General features: G+C 38.9%; 1 protein-coding gene across 6 annotated transcripts in view; it reads left to right on the plus strand.

Moving 5' to 3' along the window:
- The first annotated feature begins 4,522 nt into the window (after positions 1 to 4,522).
- The window catches only part of LOC117242097 (glutamate receptor ionotropic, NMDA 2B), a 314,701-nt gene continuing 303,291 nt past the window's right edge, over positions 4,523 to 15,932 (plus strand). For 5 of the 6 annotated variants that reach the window (XM_033508486.1, XM_033508488.1, XM_033508491.1 and 2 more), the window contains exon 1: positions 4,523 to 4,735. The gene's annotated coding sequence lies outside the window, so the exon portion shown is untranslated. Of the gene's footprint in view, positions 4,754 to 15,932 lie in introns of all 6 variants that reach the window. The other variant, XM_033508487.1, reaches the window with a different exon arrangement.

Below are 15,932 nucleotides of genomic sequence, written 5' to 3' on the forward strand. Positions count from 1 at the left end.
TTAACGTCAAGTTTCGGTGGCCGTTTACGCACAGCGACAGCGATCAGAAAAGTATTAGGTACACGTGCAGTTACGCAAAAGCGTAAATGTGTATTCGATACGAGCCACCACCAATATTTTTCGATAAATATGGAAATATTTATTTATTCGAGTCGCGTTGATTCGATGTTTACAAACGTCCAATTGCTCGATTGGTATATTTCCCTTTATGTCATAAATGCACACGCCGCTCTGGATATTAAAATAAAACGTTTATCCTCTACCGAGTGTGTTGATATTCTATTGTCAATGACAAAATTAAACGCGTATAATGTTTTACCTTCTAGAAAGAACGTACTCAATTACAGAGGTTAATGCTCTTTAGTCAATTAACCGAATAATCGTCGAGATGAAACTATTTTCCACGTGTTTAGAATAAAATTTGGAACGGAATTTCAGACCGAAGTATCTGGCTTGTGAATTCTATCGAGAGCTCTCCTAGATAGTTTCCAAATTCTTTACGTATAATACGTCCTTTCATAGTGCAACTGCAGCCTCTTTGTGGTCAAATTTATGGAAGAGTTTCATCGAAAATAATTCTACTGTAATATTCGAACCGCTTTTTTCCAGTGGTTTCAAACCTTCTCAGTTAATCGCCTAAACTATACGAGGGCTTACGAAAATACTCCAATACTCCTGGAAACTTTGTATAGTGTACTTGTATCGTAGAAAATTGTACTTGTATTATACGAAACATTTTAAGATCTCATTAGCTGTGTAACGAAGTACGACTATTGCGAGTATAACAGTAAAATTTGAAACGGATCTGAAAACTTATATGGAAGATACAAGATATTTATTGGAAGCATATACTTCGCAAAGAGTTTCGTATAATCCACAATCCGCATAGTATATTCATAAAAAGTTTCTACGGTAGATGTTCGAATGCTTTTCGAGTCACAGTACCTCTACCTAAATATTTAACGACCACTTTGGATTTACTACCACCGTGTGTCACAACATGATATGTTATGGCTTCAGATGGAGTCGTTTGGACAGGAATTACTACTTATTCAAAGGGGATTACAGACGCATCCTTTATTCCAAAAGTTTCTTCGGTATAATGTAAAACGAATCGGATATCGATGTTTGAACGTGACTTTTTGGCCTCGTTTTATCTTGCGAGAATTACGACTGTAATTCGGTGAGTATTTTGCTGAAGGGTCTAACATACTTTAGTGTGAATTTACCGTGGATCTTGCGTTTTTCATCTTATTAAGTGCTATATATATCTTTATTTACGTTCAATTAACTCTTTAGTAACTTCGGTGATTATTTCCCAAATTACTTACAGGAGCAATTTAAAAGTTTCAAGGATTATTATTTTCGTCCCGCTTTTTCATATTTTCTTGGCTTTTCCTCTTTCAACGCCGGGCCGGTTATATTTCACCTCTCGCTCGTTATGTCTTTACACTTTGATGCCCTCCCTCGATTTGTCGCTGCGTCTTTTACCGCGGACCAACCTGTTTTCTTATTTTGTTCTCATTTCGTGTTTCGTATCGCATTTCCAGTGTTTCGTATTTACGCTGTGTTTCGTTATTTTTCCTACCACTTTGCCACGACATTAATATTGCATTATATTAGTGGTGGATATCAAGGACAACACGATAATCGCTTTGCGAAAGGGTGTATCGATTTCTCGGTGAAACAGGTAAGAAATCGTTCAATTTAATGGAGATCCGATGTCAACAATAATATGAGTTAAATTCTTAGATAAATATCGTTTTTAGACGTAACGAAGGTTATTGCAACTTATCAAATATCGTTTGCTATTTTTAAATGAACATCTTCGATACATTTTTGCTACGTTTGTCGATATTTTTAAGTCTATGCGTGTAAGTTTGAGTATAGTTTTACGTTCCATAATCCAAAGTATGGTGCTTTGGGAAAGCGACAGTACACCATTATAAGATACTGTTTTAGGAATAAGCAGAGGAAGTTGCTTAGAGTTGGTGACTGTTCGCAATGCTTCGTTTACGATAGTGTTTATGACTGACCACTTATCGTACTCGTAAATTCTAACTTAACCGTCTGCGTTAAAGTTGACGTACTGTTCAAGTGTTCTTCATCTGAAAATACTATTATTTCGTCTCTTCGCATCCTCTTCCAATTCACCTTGTATTACAATTTTTATTTCCAACGGTAACATCTTTCTTTTCATTGTGAAACTCAATTCACGGTAATACTTAATCGTAACTATTAACTTTCTATTTTCAAGCAACGTTAAAGATAACATTAGAGCTAATACCATCGTGAATAAAACATCGTGAAACTAGTATAAGCTATATAATAGCTATAGGTAAAATTTAACGACAAAAATTAAATCTTGCTACGAAATAAAAGGAATATGACAAAGTATTCGTTTCTTTCATCCGTTTAGATATATGTTTTATTAAAAAATCATTTAAATCCCCTAAAATGCACCGCTATCGGTCGATAAAGTTTCTATAAAGAATTACAGATTTGTAATTTCGATAGTTCTAGCGTTAATAGTAGACGATTTTTTTACGTAATTTATTCGCAATATCGTACAATACCGTTTTATATCGAAGATAAAAATTTCCATGACAACCCGATCGAAAAAGCCGAAAATTCGTAAAACGTCAGAAGTAATTTCGCAGCTGCGGAATGCGTTTGAATGGGAATCGATGCCCCGCGTCGGTGTTTCACGCACTATGGGTCGAAGGACGGGAAACTTAAACGAGCTGCATCGCGTATCGCGGCTTGTCGAGTGGTTGCCATCGAAAATCGAAATGGGTACGAAGTCGCGGATTGCACGCCATTCGGAAATCGCGTTTTACTACGTCTGTTACGCAAACTCCGAAGTCTTTGCTCTCACTCCAGATCCGCTTGCGGGGAAGTATTACCCCCGAACTGGGCATCCGCGAAGTTTCTTCGCGAAATTAACGAAATCTTGAAAGTTCCGCGCACTCGAATGTACCGTTTCACGAAGAAAGCCCCGTAGCTAAAGTTAATGAAAATGTTCGCTCCGAGGATGCGTCATTTTCCATGCTGATTAAATCAAAACTAGTCGCTCGCGTAATAGAATTCTATATACAAGTTAAATATATTATTCATCTTAAAGGAGCAGCTGTTGAGACGTCCCTGTCGTTTCGTTTAAATTAGTTCCTTAATAAATTCCGAATACCTCGGGTTGAATCAATCGGTAACCCTTTTGAAATAAAATTATTAGAACATCTTGATATTTTTATATAACTATCATTTAAGTAAATCTGAAGGTTGTAAGTTAAATAAATTACCAATTTTTTCGTAAGGTACAGATGCTGAAATATTTTGCAATCTTTTCTAAATCAACTTTGTAAAACAATTCTGTTTGCTTTGATAGAAATGCGAAGATTACTTTAAGTTAAGTAAATTAGTCATTCTTTTTTTACGTTGGAAGATTTTATCATTTCTTCTGGATGAATTCTCTGTGTAATTCTGTATACTTTAAAAGTATCAGACGCGAGATCGTCGAAGAAAGATAATTATCCTGCCTTACAATTTTAGGCATTTCAGGAAGTAACGAAGGGGATTATACCAGACACCATAGCAGAAAACACTCTGTTTTGTAAATATAGTGGCTTCTGCATGTATAATCCTTCGCGTAAAGTAGTAGCAGTTGAAAGCTTTTGTCACAAGGATGTGATTAACGCGTCGTGAAAATATTTCGAAGCGTGCTGCGACAACGTTTAAAATATTTAATTATTTACCTCTTGTTTGCAGTTTAATCCTACAATTACACACTCCTGTAACACTATTTATTTTATTTACACATTTAGTCTGTAATTAATTTGCGTCGGGCTTGGTTGGTGTAACGAAGAACAACGTTATTCACCAAGTAAAAGTTTTACTCCTTCCACGAGTGCCGCTTCATGACGTTCACAAAAATTTATAAGTCTCCAGTTACGAACGAACAAATAGAACGAACAAATAACAAACTTTTTCTAGAAAATGATGGTTTCTACGTATATTGCAATATGATACGAAACGAGCTATTCAAGTGCGTTGAAATTTACATTTATTTTATATATACGTATATATAATATTACTTTTATCTTCGCAAACAATAGCTGTAGCCTATCCTATTTAATTTGTTCGTCACCCGCTGCTTCTGCCTTTATTTCACACCACATTTTCTTACCTCCGTATTTGCTAACCTCGATCCTATAATACCGCAGCGTCTAATCTCAAGTTATTCACCTAAACTATTTAATTTTCCAATATTGGCGCGATTAAATCGTCGAAAACTCCACTGTAACCATGCGAACGGTATCCCGTACGAAGTCAACGCGATCCCTTAAACTTTCTCCTTGGAAAATTGTGAAATGTCGAGCGCTAATCGTGGCCAACCTTCGGAGAAGAAGACGCGAGCAACCCCGCATCCGACTTCCGGAGCGAAACGCGTGCGCGGGTGGTTTTATTGGGGGTAGGGGGGTGGTGGCGGGGGCGCGGTCGCGGGTACAGAAACGTCGCACTTCAGTTGGGTTTGGTTCGCGTTTCGCGACTGGCCTCTGGCGCCTCGAGGTGCCTCTTTCGTTCCGTTGATCCGCGCACACCCGACTCCGTGGTTCGGGGACTTTCGCTCGTTCGTTCGTTTTTCCCGTGCATCTTCAAAGTTGCAGTGCGAGTTCGTGCAATTCCACAGACAGGTCCGACGCCTCGTTTATTTCCAATTGGACGTCGTGGATGGAACGTACGTGTCCGAGATTTCGTGAGTGAAATTTTGTCTCAGTGATTGACAAAGGGTTGCAGTTGTTCGCAGTTGCTTCACTGTCGCTTTCGCAATCGTAACGAACGAAAAAGAAAGCAAGCTTTCGCGTGTCATAAGATGTTCGAAGGGTAAAACGTATAAAACGAAAAGAGGAGATTTCGTCGTGGATGTTCGAACGTTGTCGTTTCCTCGGTGATAGATCACCTCGATGATGTTCTCGTTTGCCAAGACAGATGTTTTTACAGGAACTTGCGCGAGACGCTGTTTGACGGTCGAGCGCTACGTATCTGGGTTAACTGACGGTATTTTAGATAGAGTACGAAGTTCGGGCATGCAAAACGTTGATCGACGTTGAACATCAATTCTTGAACGCGAGAGAGACCGACAATCGCGTTCGTCCTTGGCACTCGGCTATTCGAAAAGTTTTCCTCTTGATCGTCCAGATTTATGAGTTCCACTCTCATGACTCGACAAGAAACCCTTGTTTGTTTGTCTTTTTACGATCGTGTATACCATTTCGCCGGGATGTTTGCCTTTCGCCAAGTTTTGATCGATGCCAGATAGCAGGATCGGAATTCGGCTTCGTAACGTATCGCGTTGCAAAGGTGTCGCGTAGCAGCTTTTATAACAGGATGACGAAGAGCGGCACAATTACCGCTACAAACGCAACTACCTGTGTATTCGATTTCACACGATTTTTCAGTCTCCTCGAAACGTAGACTCGTCTGGATTGCGCGATTCCATTCGAGTAAAAACATTTACATGGCGCGCGAATGCGTAGCGTATCGGGTCGTATTAGAGGCGAAGGTCGATTCGAGTTGGTGGAAAAAGTAGGAGTAGCCAGTAGCTGGGTCGAACGAGGTTGCCGATAAAAACGCGGCGGAACGATTTTCCAGTGTTCAAGTTGGCTGAAACTCGAATCCTAATTGAATATCCGATTCGCGATACACTACAAGTTTCACGACTTTCCTCTTTCATTAATTTTAATTCGTATTTTTTATCGGTTCAGCACGGTCGTTCTTTTTACGTTGCAGTCGGCGCTATTCCGTCGAAGAACAAAGTTCGAAGATCTCTGCGACTCAAAGAGAAAACGTTCACAGTTGATGCTGTGCGAGTCAATTTATTCGCTTCTTATCGTCGAAGAAGAAGAAAAATAAATAGTTGGAAGTTTGGTTCTTTGTTGTAGGAAAAATTCTATTATTAACAGCGTTTTTATTCTGCTTTACTTTCGAACTAAAACGTATCCGGTTTTGTGACAGCAGCTATGAAGAAACGCGATCGAAACGAAAAGTTGAAATTACAAAAGTTCGTAGCATGGTATTGTTCCTTGTTAATAGCAAGTAATTATAAAATATCGTATCGGCAGAATCGACAGAAATAATATTGCCAGTGCCTCTAACATGCTTTTAGGAGATTACTAGATAGCAAACACGCAGAGTTTACAACCGATTACATGCTAAATCGTTGATTGTATTTTCTGATTCATAGCCACGAATTGCGGTTCATTGTCCGAGAATGCAGTATCCAATACGTAGGTAAATTCTGTAATTGATGCGATCAGATTACTCTGTTGTTCATAAATGGATTTATCATACTGTTTGACGTAGTATATAAATTTCTATTAAGAAGATTAATCAATTAAATTTAATCATGGATGTAATATAAATAAGTACAATAACAATTTATTATGTAGTTTTATACCAAGCGACGTAGAACGAGGCATAACGTGATCCAATCAGATAATTCGTGGATTAATTTCACGATATTGGTTATTGGTCGATGTTCGTGTGTCGTTGTACCATATTTGCGCATATATGCAAATTCGGTCTTCTATCGCGACCAATCCACGTAGTTTTCGATTTCCACACATTACTTTGATGTAATCGATTACACGTAAGGATAAGCTCGTAGTACAACTTACAACAACACAAAGATACAGATCGTTAGGCAACTCTAATAAGATTCAAGACGACTTTGATTTTAAGATAACAGACATAACGCAAAAACCTGTTAATCCAAAAGTCTAGAGAAAAATTGTCACTCTACTTTTCTCCGTTTCCATCATACATACAAATTATTTCAGAGTATTTTATTTTTCATTCTCGCAAGTTTCTTCCTCTTGCGTAGTCGACACGCGTCTTTCTCGTCGTCTCCATCGACTCTTGTATCCATTTTTATTATATTCTTTGCAGGAAGATAATGTTACTGCAACAGCACATAGTTGCAACGTTAGTTTATTTTTCAAATCATCAGCAACCTGTACTTTAAAACCAATTTGGCATCTATATCGTTGATTACATTTTAGTCGTTATTAAATTATCTCGCGGATCGAGTCATCCTAAAATCAGCGTATTTTCGGTCCATTCACACTTTTTAGTACTATAATCTTTCAACGAGAATCTGCGCAAAAACTTGAACAAATCTGTACGATTAGTCGAGCAACGATACATCAACGTGATACATGCGTGTAACTCCTTTATTAACGAGACTTTAAAGACCAAGTCCATCGATTTTCGATCAATCCTCGGATCGAAGCGGAGAACCAAGCCCTCGAATTTCACCTTTACACGCGATTTCGTGGCTTCGGCCTGGAATTTATTTTCCGCTGCACGCAAGAGGAAACAGTCGCTGTATCTATACCGGGCAAGAGACCGTGTAATCCTAGTACAAGCTCGGGGAATGGTTGACGATTAAGCCGAAGCTTCGTCGAAGCGTCAAGCGTAGTTTAACCGGAGAGTTCATTATAAACGCGTGTAAGGACCGTGACGACGACGAATTTTCCCTCTTTCGACGAATTCCGCAGCAGAATTTAAATTCTTCGTCAACAGCTTCGTTGCTTTACAACGATTCAGACTATCGTGTCGAGCCTCAGCCTCCAAACGAAGTTTCGTAGAAGAAGTTTCGACAACTGAAGTGTCCTTTTGTCCCGATACAAAGACGTGAAACGAAAACGAAAACGAAAACGAGGGCGAACAACGAATTGAATTTCGGGAGTGACGCTGCTCGGAACGTGAACGAACTTCGATGTTGCGATGTTGCACATAGCCGATTCTGTTGATTTTTTTGAGAAACCTAGAAGCAGGAAAGGCCGGATACTGCGTGGAAAGGGAAATACGATCGTGCCACTCTGTCAGTGTCGCGTTACAATCATTCGTCGAGCAGAAAAAATATCTCCACCGATTGACTCAAGTACCGCATACTTCCTGGCATCTTTTCTTCGCGATACGTGACAGGAATCGCGACATTCGTCGCTCCTGTTTTCCACCTTGTTTCGTTCTATCGTCGATGCGTTTAAGTATTATTAGTGGTTCACGGAAGACGGAACGTTGACGATGAAATTGAAATTCGTTCTATTTTTCTTTTTCCATCCTTATACATAGCCGCCTGTACGTCTTAGATCAATTATTACTTTGATAATTATAAATAATATTTCATTTTCCATACATCCTAACGTCTTAATTTTAACAACAGATAACGGTAAGAATTAAAACGAAATTAATAGAAACGTTCCTTTCGCAATCGATCCTAGAATCGCTTTTTTATTGTTCAGGTATCTGTTTCGGAAGATTTTCTTTTTCGACGGTTTTATGTAACTTTCGAAGATCTTACTCACATTCCGAGAATATCTGCAGTTATAGAAACTTTGACATGGCAGGGGTTAGGTTGCTTTTCTTTACTAAAAGGATGGAGCAGCAAAATTTCGAAGCTGTTATTTCAAGGGATTTAACTTTGTCCGATGCACGTAATTCGAGCATGAAAGAGGGTTTAGTATTCTTGTAAATACTTTACTCGGCTACGAAGATTCGTTTCGAATAATTCATTCGTCGCGGTAACGAAGTCGTACATTTATGCAAACGTTTAGTTATGTTTCCGAAACGATGCGAATATACCACATACGTATCTATCGTCGTTAAAAAGATTAATTCTTACTTTCCATAAGAACCATCATTATCTCGTTCTTCCATATTTCGACATTCATTATGCGCCGAAGATATCCGATGATCATATTCCCATCGAGCTTCCGTTCGCTTGATTTAACGTCTTACTTGGTATACGCATTACATACACATATTATACGTGTTATAGAAAACATTTTCAAACATCGTTAACGTTGTAACGAGACACGATCATCGTGGTTGTATCGATAAAATGTGGAACGAACGCGAAAAGAATCAGAAATTACGAGATATTTGTTACAAGTGCAAAAATAATTGAAATATTTGAACAGTCGTTGTACTACTAGCGATAAATTACGATATTTAATGAGACCAACTTCGGCGTTAATTATATGTTTAAGGTACTATTCACGCTGTGTACTAATTTTGTACAAACTATATGTTTGTAGCAAATGTTTTGTAACCCCTGCGACAATTTTCAGGATTTATTTCAAACCGTACCAATGTAATTAGCACAGTCTTTCTCCGTTATAACGCCGATAGAGTTTCAAAAAGCTTCGTCTAAGAAGCGCGATATATATTCGTAAAACTTTCCTAATACTTCTAGCATTCTAATAGTTCTAATACTTTCGTGAGTATGTGTATATAGACACTATATGTTCTGTTTTATTTGAAATAAAGAATAATTATACGGAGCGAAGCTATAGCCAAATAGTTCAAAGAGAATAATACAATGAATCTGCGCGTGAAAATCTGGAAAATGCAAAATCCTCGTTAAAGAAGGGTTTACGGTGGTGATGCGATTTAAGCCGCGAGTTTGCGCCAAAAATTTCGCCTATTATGGGCATAACGGCATGTTCGTTGCGAAACTTCCAGCGCAATGAAATGTTCAAGCAAAATTGGTTCACGTGAGATTTAACGGGCAAATCTCCGCGACAAATGAACGCGGTCCAGTATTTGAAACGGTCGTATTGCCGTTGCGAACTTGCGATTCTTGCGAAATTCACCGCGTACAAATAAACGTCGACCGGAATCGTTGAAGCAGCCGGCGGAATCTCGAAACGAACGGATTAACGTCACACGAAACGCGTAAAACTGATTGATCATAACAGTTTCTATAATCGGAAAACCGTTGGATGCCGAGACAATCGGGTATCGATTCCTTTCGCGTGTGACACGACACTCGATCGTGTATCTTTGCCAGAAACCGTTCAAAAGGTGGCAATTACGCTTAAAAACGATCCGTGCCAAGACTCCGTTGACATATTCCGTTATCGCTTTTTCGATCTGATTATCAATTTTCCAACTTTTTGAATGGAAACATCGTTCCGGCGGCGAATTAAAATATGCTTTCGTTTGTTGATTTATCAACGGTTGCATTGTTAATTCTGCAGTAATCCAGAGCACATGTAATATTTCGAAGGAATATTTAATTTCTGGAATATAATTAAAATACCGAATCGCTCAGATAAATTATTATTTCCCAATGGAATTGAAATAGAGACGAACGTAGGTGATTATCGAAGCTTTAAATATTTTATTCACCGTTTTATGGAAAATACGTAGCAGTTTGCAATTTTTGGTACACTTTACGCGTACATCTGTATCGATAGTTGCCAACAAATGGAAACCGACCAAATGTTTTACATTATAAAGGAAAATCGTACCATCGCATCGCTTAGTTAAACGAGCATTCGAATCAACCGTTGTCAGACTTCGATTCTCTGCTGGAATTTCCTGTTTTACTCGGTGTAACGTGAACTTTCTCTCGCATACGTACGTTGCAATTAGTAACTACGTAAAGTGTGATTACAATTCCGGTTTAATTAGACGTAAACTTTGTAGCGCAAATAATGAAATTTTGGCAAGCGACGAAACTTGCAAAGACAAGACAAAAAATCACATATTACGATAAACGTGCGCGCCGACGCAATAGGGAAAGTATTTGTCGACGGCTGGTTCGCGTTTTCGACATTTTGCACGCGCTGAAACTCATCGTCGTCTAATCCACGTTGCAACGTTACAGGCGACGCCGTACCCTGCTGAACGCTGCATAAAAGAATTCAGAATTAACATTTCCAACATCGCCGAGGGATTAATTGCTTTTATTTCAGCAAAGTGTCCTCAAGTTTCCATCGAATCTCTTTTGTTCGCCTCAAAGGGCTATTCTTCAAAAAGCTCGGACGCTTCCATCACCTCTGATCGATCACACAGTTTTTCCCTCTGTTTCCATGCAACGTCACTCTCCAATTTATTGCGGCAATAAAGCGAATTCCTCGAATACCTGGAATCCTGATCTTCGAGATATTTCACCGGTATCGATGTTTTTCGAGATTCCAAAGAATCTCTGTCACACCCTGCGTGTTATATTTAACGAGTCTGAAAGTCGCGATACTTTGTAAAATTATACCTCGAGGTAAATTCTTGTTCTTGCGGATCTTTTACGTTGCTCGGATAACGATGACCCACCGAGGCGGAGAGATTAATGCGTACGGTTTGGTAGAAACAAGGCCGGCAATAATTATTCGCGTAAAACGGCAAACGCTTTTTAATTTCCCGATCCAACTTGTTTTTTCGCCGCGCGTAAATTAATGGTGATTTACGACGGTGTGTTATTCGCGTCTGGCGTCGTGACGTGACGAAACATCGCAGAGAGGGTTGCAACGAGTTTGGTATTCCTTTTGGAAACACGCGAAACCTCACCTTGTCATCTGCTCGTTGTGCGCGAGTGATCGTGCTCGTAGTAATTAACGATTCTTACAGTCGTTCGAGTCTTCCGAAATTTGCACGTTCGAACGTCGTTCTCGTTATTCGCTCGACCGGTTTCCACTTGAAAACATTTTACCTTTTCTACCGTGGCCATTACGTGTGCATTACACAGGAGATTGGTCGTTAAATAAAGAAGTAGAGTTGGTCGAGATGAGCAGAAACTATTCATCTAAATAAGGCTGGTTACCGCGAGATAAATTACTCTGTCCACGTACGAGTATCATCTTGCGGATAGGCAACGGTCGTGTTCAACGAAGAGTTTCCAACTTCAGATTTTGCTCGCGTTGCAACGAAACGGAAAGCTCATAAGCTCGCAGACGTATAGTACCTTATAGGCATATTTTTGGAATTTTTTCCGCACCATTTTAGAATTTTCCTGGTGCTTTTGCAACATAGTTCGGTATTATTATCTTTTAGGTTAGAATGTTTCGAAAGCAGTGATATTACGAGTTGGCATTTGTGATATTACAATTTTCGTAATTAAGTTACAAAAGCAATTCAATCGACAGAGCTAACTGTGTATGTTTCGCGTTTTATTTAATTTTAAGAGCAACTTGTGTCGTTCAAACGAAACAGAAATGCTATGGCTATTCAACGTAGTTAAGGATGTACCTAGGTATCTGTAAAATGAAGGTACAAATTCCACAATGTTACTAACATTTCTGTTTCCTCCATGAAGCATCACCAAGTGAAAGAAGAATAAATTGCCTGGATGCTTTCGTTCATCGTTCCTATCGTTCCTACTTATAACATCCCTTCGATTCATTACAATTATGGTAACCGATTTATCTAGTCCAATGGCTGAAAACACGCCATAAACAATGCTTAACTTTCTAAAATATCGCGATTCTCCTTCTTGGCTCTTTCTTCTTCCTCTCTTACGTACCACCAATCATCAGCTAACGACTATAATCTTTTGATCAAACATCCCTTCTTTCATCCCCTATTTCCTTACACTCGGTAAATACGAAAGTCACACAGAGAAGAACAAGTTAACCCGCCGTTTTCACGGTTGCCTGTGAACAAGTTGAACGAGAGTGGAGCGTTCAACCCGTCGTCGAGAGGGCCATGCCGGGGGCGTGTGTACGACGAGTGGAGGCATTCATTGCGACAGTAAAAATTGTCAGTTAAATCCCCTTGAGCCAAACCACGACGGCCACGAGCAGGAACAAAGGGGTGAAACGAATAAGCCTGTGGGTATCGTTACCGCGCTTAATTACGCTGTTCGCTCGAGAGTTGTCGTTTTTATGACCGTTAAAATGGCTACGCGAAGTTTTTCCGGCAGGCGCGTCGCTAAAATAATTCGCGATAAATAAGTACAGTCGGCGACAAAAATAAGCGCATAGGTAGTGACAATAAGTCCCAACCAAGTTTCGTTAAACACGGCTCGTTAACATAGAAATTTACCTATGAATTTCAATTATCTGGCGAACAATCGACGTACTACATGAATATATACCAAATAAATTTGAACGTATGACGTCCGTCGAATCGGTCAGAGGAGGCAAACGAACGCGTGTGATCGAGACAATTTTCGAGGCGTTAATTCTTGATACGTTACTGTTTAACATCGTGCGAATTAGTTTCACCGTATATTACATGTAATGCATTTGAGCAAATAAACGAACTTTTAGAAGAGAAACGAAGCATATTCACTTCAAATGCAACTTTGGATACTGTCGTATAGCCGAGAATTCGAAGCAACCCATAACAATGATCCGCGTAAATCCGCTCCTGAATGCGACAACCGACTGTCGTTCGCCAGCCAATATCCGAAGCCCCTTACACCTATCATGCATACCGATCCCGCTTGTTGTACAGTGGTTCGATTAAACCTCATCGATATCCATTTCCATTACGTCATCCTTTTTGTCCGATCGTAGACGCCTTAAACGTGGTACGTCTTTTCCTGCGTGTTGCCAGACCGCTTTTCACGTGGCAACAAGATGCTCGAGGCGTGTGTTTCGTTCCTCCGGGCTTGATTTATCGGCGCTGATTAAGTGGTCGCGCGTAATTAGAAGGGTCAACGAACCGCTCTGGCTGGCCTGTTGAACCGAGAACAACAGAGAACTGTTACGCGAACTTCTTGCTTGACAAGGAGCGTCGGTTGATTGGTAAATTTGGCTGGTTCGCTGTTTTGATTTGTGGTAAAGTCAGATTAATTTTATAGAGTAATTTACGATATGAACCTGGTCTTTCGATGTATGTGTTACCGTTGATATTTGCAAATGTTTCGGGCGTACAGATGGACGTAGTTGTTGATACGAGGCAATTGCGAGTTTTCGCGTAGTTACGTGCTTTACAGTGCTATTTCGTTAATTTATGGTAGACGTAAATGACAATGCAAATGATTTTATCCTATGAAGAACGGACGTACGTGTGCGTCTTTTGTCTATTATTATTTACTGGTTTAGTTGTTTAGAAAAGAATGAATTTAGTGGATGGATTTGTTCCAATGTTCAACCATTTTTAAGAACGTCAGGCTACAAGGATTTTAACCCTTTCTCTTTCGGTTTACTTTAAAGCAGATGTTCGGAATATTTATTTTCTACGCGACTCTATATGCTGCTTTATGTTTGAAAAGGGATTAAAATATTTCAATCAAATTTTATTAAACTATTATATATTAAACTTATTTACGAAAATACGCAGACTATTTCGCGTTTAATAAATTTACAAAGTAATTGTATATTCTCTTGAATATAGTGACTAGGCGCTTTAATTATAGTGAGAAACATAATACATTGATACAATTGGAAGAAAGAAATTGTACGGGCTACTATTTTTAATGTAAATGCTTTACGCGCATAATTTTCAATCGATTAATTAAGCGAACTCGATCGTTGTTTACCATAGTATCTCGCACTTCATATCGATAGGAAATATATTTATCGCTTCGATCGGAAAACTCGACGCACGAACATGGAAGAAACCAAGTATAGTATCGAATCAGTATTTTTCGTTGAGCTGCACTCGTTACGCTATTTGCAGCGTGAACGTTCACCGAAAGAACGTCGGTCTTTTTATCTCGTTCGTAGTACACTTTGTACATCGAGTATGCAGATGACGTTTGGTCCTACGAAGTTCCTTTGAGACGCATGTAGAAGCCTCTCTGAACACATGCCACGAAAATCCAGGTTCCCCGAATGACGAAATTTTACACTCTGGAATTTCAACATTCCACCGTGTAGCAAGCGTATGTAGCCTTCAGATCTTTCTGCTAAAATATCTTTCGGTCTTTTTGTATTCAGAATTTTTTCTCAAGATTTTATCCGAGTTCTTTCGATGTGTAGCATTTTACTGTGAAATTCTTTTCTACGCGTAATTACTTATTTACTTATTTTTTACATACATCGTATAAATAATCGTTTTTGAAGGATTTAAATATCCTACTTTTTCTTCCATTCCTGAGTGAAATACATTCAGTTACCTCTCATCGTGTCTGAAGTCGTTAACACTGTTAACTCAGTTGATTATTTAACCCGTTAACAAATTGGCAAACTCTATTATTTTCACTAACGAGTATAATTATTTGCGAGTTTAGGATTTCTAAGCGAAGATCGGTGTTCTTCCGTATTTGCATTAAAATTGTATTTAAAAATATCTGATAAACTATAAAAATCCCGAAGAAAATATGAATAAAAAATCTTGATGAAACATGCTTACGAATATAGACGAAATTTCTAAACAGAAAACCAACTGATATTTGTCTAATCATTGTTCTGCTAAAGTTTCTTTGTTTCTATCTTTTGAAGAGAAATTCAAACGCATAAAAATTTGTCTAGCAAAGCGCGCATCGCGATCATCTGTCAGCACTCGATACTAATCGATCACTGTCAGACAGCGCGACAAGGTTCCGTGGTCGATGCGCCATTTTGCTGTCAAAGTACGAAGGTTTATAGACCTATATAACTCATTGTTAATCGATGGAAATAGGTCAACACGTGCTTAGAATACGAGCTTTCTCTCCTAACTGGCTCGTTTTTCCTTCACATATAAAAAGAATCAAAGGAAGGAAGCAGTCTGTACTCCCTCGACGAAGCAAAATAGAATTGCTCTAGTTGGCTGGCAGATCCGACGATTACAACATCCTATGAACTTGAACACTGTGTCTACGATATAGGACGAACTCTATGTACTTTCTTACAAATTTCAAAGACGTAGTACAGTACGTTATTTTCTATGTTTCTCTATTTTTACGATGATGACATTCTTCTTACGCTAGTATAATTGTTAGAATTTAATCTTGGGATTAAGATTAATAATCTGTGGAAAACACAATGTTTGTGTTTGAAATAATATAATGTGATATTTATTAAACAATTGTTACACGAGTTATAAATGTGCGTTCTGGAATGTAGACAGTTGGCTAGTTATTCACAGACTAACTGGCTTAGTGACCCATGGCCCTTGAAAAGGTTTAGAGCCCCACTCTCTATGCAGTAATGAGTGTGACCTGTGTGGGTGTCTGTGTGGCGTCACATCTGGCACAGAACCTTCTAGTAGCTTCTCGA

Source organism: Bombus vosnesenskii, unplaced genomic scaffold (genome assembly GCF_011952255.1).
Source record: "Bombus vosnesenskii isolate JDL3184/JDL3185 unplaced genomic scaffold, Bvos_JDL3184-5_v1.1 scf7180000016263, whole genome shotgun sequence".
Taxonomy (NCBI): Eukaryota; Metazoa; Arthropoda; class Insecta; order Hymenoptera; family Apidae; genus Bombus; species Bombus vosnesenskii.